The sequence below is a fragment of the Trichechus manatus genome, unplaced genomic scaffold, assembly GCF_000243295.1.
Source record: "Trichechus manatus latirostris isolate Lorelei unplaced genomic scaffold, TriManLat1.0 scaffold00126, whole genome shotgun sequence".
Taxonomy (NCBI): domain Eukaryota; kingdom Metazoa; phylum Chordata; class Mammalia; order Sirenia; family Trichechidae; genus Trichechus; species Trichechus manatus.
In genome coordinates, this window is record NW_004444062.1 from 7,025,786 (window position 1) to 7,032,780 (window position 6,995).

General features: G+C 41.5%; 1 protein-coding gene across 1 annotated transcript in view; it reads right to left on the minus strand.

Moving 5' to 3' along the window:
- Window positions 1-6,995, minus strand: part of PGM2 (phosphoglucomutase 2) — a 72,490-nt gene that overhangs the window by 17,616 nt on the left and 47,879 nt on the right. The gene's annotated exons all lie outside the window — the stretch shown is intronic.

A 6,995-nucleotide genomic window follows, 5' to 3' on the forward strand; every position in this document is an offset into this window, starting at 1 on the left:
GGCAGTTTGAATCCACCAGCCGCTCCTTGGAAACTCTGTGGGGCAGTTCTCTACTCTTTTATATGATAGATATGCAATAACACACCAAAAAAACAAACCCATGGCAGTCGAGTCGATTCTGACTCATAGTGACCCTACAGGACAGAGTAGAACGGCCCCATGGGGTTTCCAGGGCTATAATCTTCACGGAAGCAGATTGCCACATCTTTCTCCCATGGAGTGGCTGGTGGGTTTGAACAGCCAACCTTTTGGGTAGCAGCCAAGCGCTTAACAACTGTACCACCAGGGCTCTGCATGTAATACATATTATATATTGCTGCTATTGTTGTGAGGTGCCCTCAAGTCGGCTCTGACTTATAGCAACTTTATGTATAACAGAACAAAGTGTTGCCCAGTCCCACACAGCCTCACAATCAATATTTGAGCCCATTGTTGCAGCCATTGTGTCAATCCATCTCATTGAGGGTCTCCCTCTTTTTTGATGACCCTCTACTTTACCAAGCATGTCTTTCTCCAGCAATTGGTCTCTCCTGATGACATGTCCAAAGTAGGTGAGATGAAGTCTCACTATCCTCACATCTAAGGAACATTCTGGCTGTCCTTCCTCTGTGACAGATTTGTTGGTTCTTTTGGCAGTCCATGGTATATTCAATAGTCTTCACCAACACCACAATTTGAATGTGTCAGTTCTTCTTTGGTCTTCCTTTTACATTATCCAGTTTTCGCATCCATATGAAGTGATTGAAAATACCATGGCTTGGGTCAGGTACACTTTTGTCATCAAAGGACATCTTTGCTTTTTAACACTTTAAAGAGGTCTTTTGCAGCGGGTTTACTCAATGCAATATGTTGTTTGATTTCTTGACTGCTGCTTCTATGGGCATTGATTGTTTCTTTTTTTTTCTTCACTGTTGTAATTAAGTTTACATTTCAAGTTAGTTTCCCATACAAAAAAATTTTTTTTACATACGTTGTTATGAGACCCACCAACCGCTCACCCCATTCTGCGACAGCACACTCCTCCCCTCCGCCCGATTCCCCATGACCATTCAACCAGCTCCTAACTCTCTCTGCCCTCCCATCTCACCTTGGACAGAAGCTGCCCCTTTGGTCTCCTGTATCTACTTGACTAAGAAGCACACTCTTCACGAGTATCACTCTATGTCCCACAGTCCAGTCCATTCCCTGTCTGAAGAGTTGGCCTCGGAAATTGTTTTAGTTCTGGGGTGATAGAGAGTCCAGGGGCCGTGCTTTCCGGGGCGCCTCAAGTCTCAGTAAGACCATTAAGTCTGGTCTTCTTACTAGAATTTGAGTTCTGCATCCCATCGTTCTAATGCTCCATCAGGGACCCTCTGTTGTGTTGGGCATTGATTGTTGATCCAAGAAGAATGAAATCTTTGACAACTTCTGTGTCTTCACCATTTATCATAATGTTTATTGGTCCAGTTGTCAAAATATTCGTTTTATGTCCGGGTGTAATCCAAACTGAAGGCTGTGGTCTTTGATCTTTATCAGTAAGTGCTTCAAGTAGTCTTCACTTTCAGCAAGCAAGGTTGTATCATCTGCATATCACAGGTTGTTAATGAGTCTTCCTCCAATCCTGATGCCATGTTCTTCTTCATACAGTCTGGCTTTTTGGATTATTTGTTCAGCATATAGATTAAGTAAGGTGAAAGAATACAACCCTGCCACACACCTTTTTCAATTTTAAACTATGCAGTATTCCCTTGTTCTGTTCTAACGATTGCCTCTCAATCCATGTACAGGCTATGCATGAGCACAAATATTCTGGAATTCCTTTTCTTTGCAATGTTATCCATAATTTGTTATGACCCACACAGTTATAGATAATCTATTATTATATGTTGTTGTTGTTTTCGAGTCAATTCTGACTCATGGTGACCCCATGTGTGCAGAATAGAACCGCGCCATAGAGTTGTCAAGGCTGTGGCCTTCCAGAAGCCGATTTCCAGACCTGTCTTCCAAGATACCTGTGGGTGGGTTCAAACTGCCAACCTTTTGGCTAGTAGTCAAGCGCTTAACCATTTGTATCACCCAAGAACTCTTACTGGTGTGTGTGTGTGTGTGTTGTTAGCAGCCGTTGAGTTGATTCTGACTCATAGTGACCCCATGTGTGCAGAGTAGAACTGCCTTTCATAGGGTTTTCAGATCACCAGGCCTTTCTTCCTAGGCGACTCTGGGTGGGTTTGAATTGCCAACCTTTCAATTAGTAGTCTGCCCTATACTTATGACAGTTAGAGCCATGAGCACAAAGAAGCTTGCAGAGGGTAGGGAATCAATGATTACTCTTCAGGGAATGAACTGCCTTAAGGTTCAAAATGAAAAGATGTAAGCCTGCTGAGCCAGCAAAGGTGATAATTAGCGCAAGTCTCCACCTAAAGTTTGCTTTTATTAAACCACACAAACACTTCTCAGTTGTGGAAATACATTTTACTTTTGCCACCTAAATACAGATTTTTTAAGTGTTCTTTTTCTAGTTACAGGGAAGCAGCTCAGAACAATGTATTTTAAGGACATAATCAGGCTCTGTCATCTCTGCAACCTGCAACCCTAACTTCCTTTAGAAATTGCACAATGCTATTTTGAAATGGTTTCAAAAGCCATTTAGACCTGGAGTGGGCTCTTAGTGTGCCTAATTGCATTGTGCACCAGGGTTGGGGCAAACTCCAATATGGCCTTATCTGGGCTTGAGTGGGAGGTGGCTGGCAGCTGGTCTCTCAAATTCTACGTTCTAGGACCTATATGAGGGAGCCGGGTGGAAAGATTCTCTGACACTGTTCTCCATCATGGTAGCCACGCCCTTACGTGTGAGGGCCTTTCCTCTCCAGACTGTTTTCTTTCTTCTCCAGTCAATCTGAGTAGTCATTGTGTGGACTGAATTGTGCCCCCACAAAAGACACGTTGTAGTCCTAACCCCAGGCACCTGTGAATGGGACCTTACTTGGAAAGGGTCTTTGCAGATGTAATGAAGTTAAGATGAGGACATACTGGACTAGGGTAAGTCCTAAATCCAATGATTAGTGTCTTTTTAAGGAGAGGGGGATTTGAAGACAGACACACACAGGGGAGACACAAAGGAGCTATGTGAAAATGGAGGCAGAAATTGGGAGTGATGCCGGTACAAGGTAAGGAATGCCAAGGATTGTGAGCAACCACCAAAAGCTGAGAAGTGACAAGGAAGGATTCTCCTCTAGAGCCTTCAGCGGGAGCATGGCCCTCCTGACACCCTGATTTTAGACTTACGGCTTCCAGAACTGTGAGAATAAATTTGTTGTTTTAAGCCACCCAGTTTGTGGAATTTTTTAAAGACAGCCATAGGAAACTAATACAGTCATTATGCTTTGCTTAAACGGAGAAGTCTATAGAGGAAGAAATGAAGTTATTTTAAATTTCGATTTTCACCTGCCTAAGAGTGTGACATCTTGCTTTAAATGGCTGAGTTATTTTACACAAATACGCTTATAAGAATGGAACAAAGGAACAATGCAGGAAAGTAACATGCAAATAGCCTCCCAGAGTAATACTGTTTTAAACAAAAATAGAATTTCTGTTGAACTTGATAGTCTTAAAAGACAGACAAGTCCAAAAGGGGGCATTATAGAACCGCTTGCCCACATTCAAATACTTTACCATGTTGCAATGCAACTCATGATATTGCAGTTCTCCGTGTTCATGTGTATCTCCTCTGCTAGACTGAGCTGGAGATCAGGACTCCCTGTTCATTACCAGTACCCAGAAAAGTGTCTGGCTCACAGCAAGATTCAAACATGACTCAGTGAGCATATGAATGAATGTACAAATAGCTCTCAGGATGTGGTCTTTTAGGATGTAGAAATTATAAATATGATTAAGATACCATGCTTTCAAAATCCCTTCAAGTAGGACACACAATTGTTCTGTCATTTAAAGCATTTCTTTTTAAAACCACATGAACTTCCAATGTCAAGGAAATTGCAAGACTTTCCCTTAATAGCATGATGATTGAGGTAAATTGATGAGATAAATAACTGTTTGTGGTATTTTTTAAAGACAGGCATAAGGAACTGTTTCTTCAAGGAGATGTACAGCTGTTATTTCATAGAGACCACAAGGAAAAAAAATGAAGCAGTTAGCCGACATTTCCTCCTCCAAGTCAGTCTCTCAGACTGAAGCTAGGGCCTATTCTTTCTGGGCACCAAGAGAAAATGAGGTGCTGCCTCTACTTCTCATTGGATGGACTTGTCCAAGCAGGTTTGGCTACTAGAATGCGGAGCAGGCTGCTGGGACAGTGCTCAGCCCTGACCACAGGCCAGTGATCACCACCTTCCTCTGGTGGAAAGCATTTTCATGGCATGTGCGCACCATGTGGTTTTGCCTCGCTTGTCCCCAGTTTCACCACACATCCCCTCTGGGGGCATGCAACGCAGGATATGAACACAAGGCTGCCCCTTTTTGGTACAAAGTATTTATTTTTTTGGTGGCGCAGTGGCTAAGCACTCGGCTGCTAACCTAAAGGTTGGCAGTTTGAACCCACCAGCCGCTCTGCTGGAGAAAGATGTGGCAGTCTGCTTCCGTAAAGATTACAGCCTTGGAAACCCTAGGGGGCAGATCTACTCTGTCCTACAGGATTGCTAGGAGTTTGGACTTGACGGCAGCAGGTTTGGTTTTTCTGGACCTCAGATGCTAGGTCTTGTATGAGGGCTAGCTACTCATTTTTCCAGAGAACTGCCAATGATTTACTGATGCTGACAGTTGCCCTCAGAGACCATTTTGTACAATCTCTTCATTTAAAAAAAGACAGAATTGAGACTTCGAGAGATTAAGTGACTTGACCAAAGCCACAGAGCTGTTTCATAGCATATCAAGATAAGAACCCAGGGGCCTTGTGTTGCAAGCTTTATGTACCACACAATGCTATTTCACTTCCCATAGTAACAGGAAAAAGTCAAAAAATACTTAACAAGCATCCATGGGGTGCTATTTCCCAGAAATACATATGAGAAATTAGAGAAAGGAGGATCTCCTCTAAATTATCTTCTCACATGAATGGCCCAGAAGTGGGTAAGTCCTGAAGTTTCCGTCCGGGAACTGTTTTCACCATTTCCCCTTAACCCTCTCCCTTCCCAACACTTTTGTTAATGCTGTGCTCTATGCCTGGAAGACTTTCTCCTCAATCTTGGGCTGCTATTCAACCCAGCAGGTGAAGCAGCTCACTCACCACCTCTTCTATGAGGCCTTGTCTGGTAGAGTGAATATCTCTTATACTGCTGAATTCAGAGTAACCTGCAAATAACTTTATTACAGAATGTGTACGTACTGTAGTTACTAGGTGATACAAATGGTTTGTACTCAATGCGAAACCAAAGCTTGGTGGTTTGAACTTATCCAGTGGTACCTGGAAAGATAGGCCTACCGATAGGCTTCAAAAAAGATTACAGCCAAGAAAGCCCTATGGAGCACAGTTCTACTCTGTAACACATGGGGTCGCCACGAGTCAGAATCGACTTGACGGCAACTAAAAGCATTAACCCTCCAACTAGGCTATGAGCTTCATCACAGCACATTTGGGTCTTACTCACTTTTGTATTTTCAGAAACAAATTCTGTTACTGGGTACAAGACATCAAACCCAAACCCACTGCTGTTGAGTCGATTCCGACTCAGAGCGACCCTACAGGACAGAGTAGAACTGCCCCATCAGGTTTCCAAGGAGTGCTTGGTGGATTTGAACTGCCGACCTTTTGGTTAGCAGCCAAGCTCTTAACCACTGCACTACCATAGGTGCTCAAAAAATGTGTTTGCAGAGACGATGCAGATCTAAAGTTTCTTTTTCCAGAGTACGGTTTGAGGATATGAAACACGGTAAAACAAAGATGGCTTCTACAATGAAGCAGCTGATAGAATACATTGATATTATAGATTTGAGAGTTCTGGTAGGACACAAGCTATGTATCACAAAGGTTTAAAAACATTTATTCCCTTTACTTTAGAAAAATAATTGTCAGTAGTATAATTTTTCATTGCTCTGAAACTGTTAATAACCACTAAGATTGATTTTAATAATAATAGGCAATCATTTGCTGTAACTAACTTGAATTCAAGTTCAAAATAGAAAATGACAGAAAATATACAAAATCTATAGAGAACAGTTTGGTTCTAGCTCGTGGGTGGTCAAGTGCTGTCATTCTGGAAGGTTGTTAACACTATCAATTAAGAGAAGGGTAGAAGGCACAGATTATATAATAAACATAATAAAGTCTAGTTTTAGATTCTGATGACACATGAGTAAAGCAGAAATCAAGGTCAGATAATAAATAGTTAATGCTCATAGTTACTTCTGTCTTAGAAATAAGAATTATGTGAAATTGTATTAAGTAATAAAAAAAGGACAATAAACTACACTGTAGGTTTTAAATAACCAATTGTCTGGTTTTCAACATTTAAAGAGAGAAATGGATTTTAACAGAACCAAACAAAGATGGTTAAGGTGTTTTTCCCTGCACATACACAATGTTTAAAAAAACTCACTGCCGTCAAGTTGATTCTGACTCATAGTGACCCTACAGGACAGAGCGGAACTGTCCCATGGGGTTTCCAAGGAGCGGCTGGTGGATTCGAACTGCCAACTTTTTGGTTAGCAGCTGAGCCCTGAACAACTGTGCCACTAGGACTCCACACAATGTTTAATTGTGTTATCAGTACTAAAAAGCTGTAGGTCAAAAAAACTTATTTCTTTAAAGCATTTTTTGCTCCACTTTATGGGTTCCTGTGAATTGCACGTCCCCCAAACACGAACACAAAAATATGATCTGTTTGTTTATTTCACTTTATAAGCAATTGATAAAAATGTAAATACATATACACCTAAAAGGTTGTTCTCCTACAAGCACAGACTTTAGTAATTATCTAAGCTCTTTGGCCATTTCAATTATACATAAAAAGAAATACAGAGAAGACCTACATTTATGACCTACATAAATTAAGGCATGTTAATTA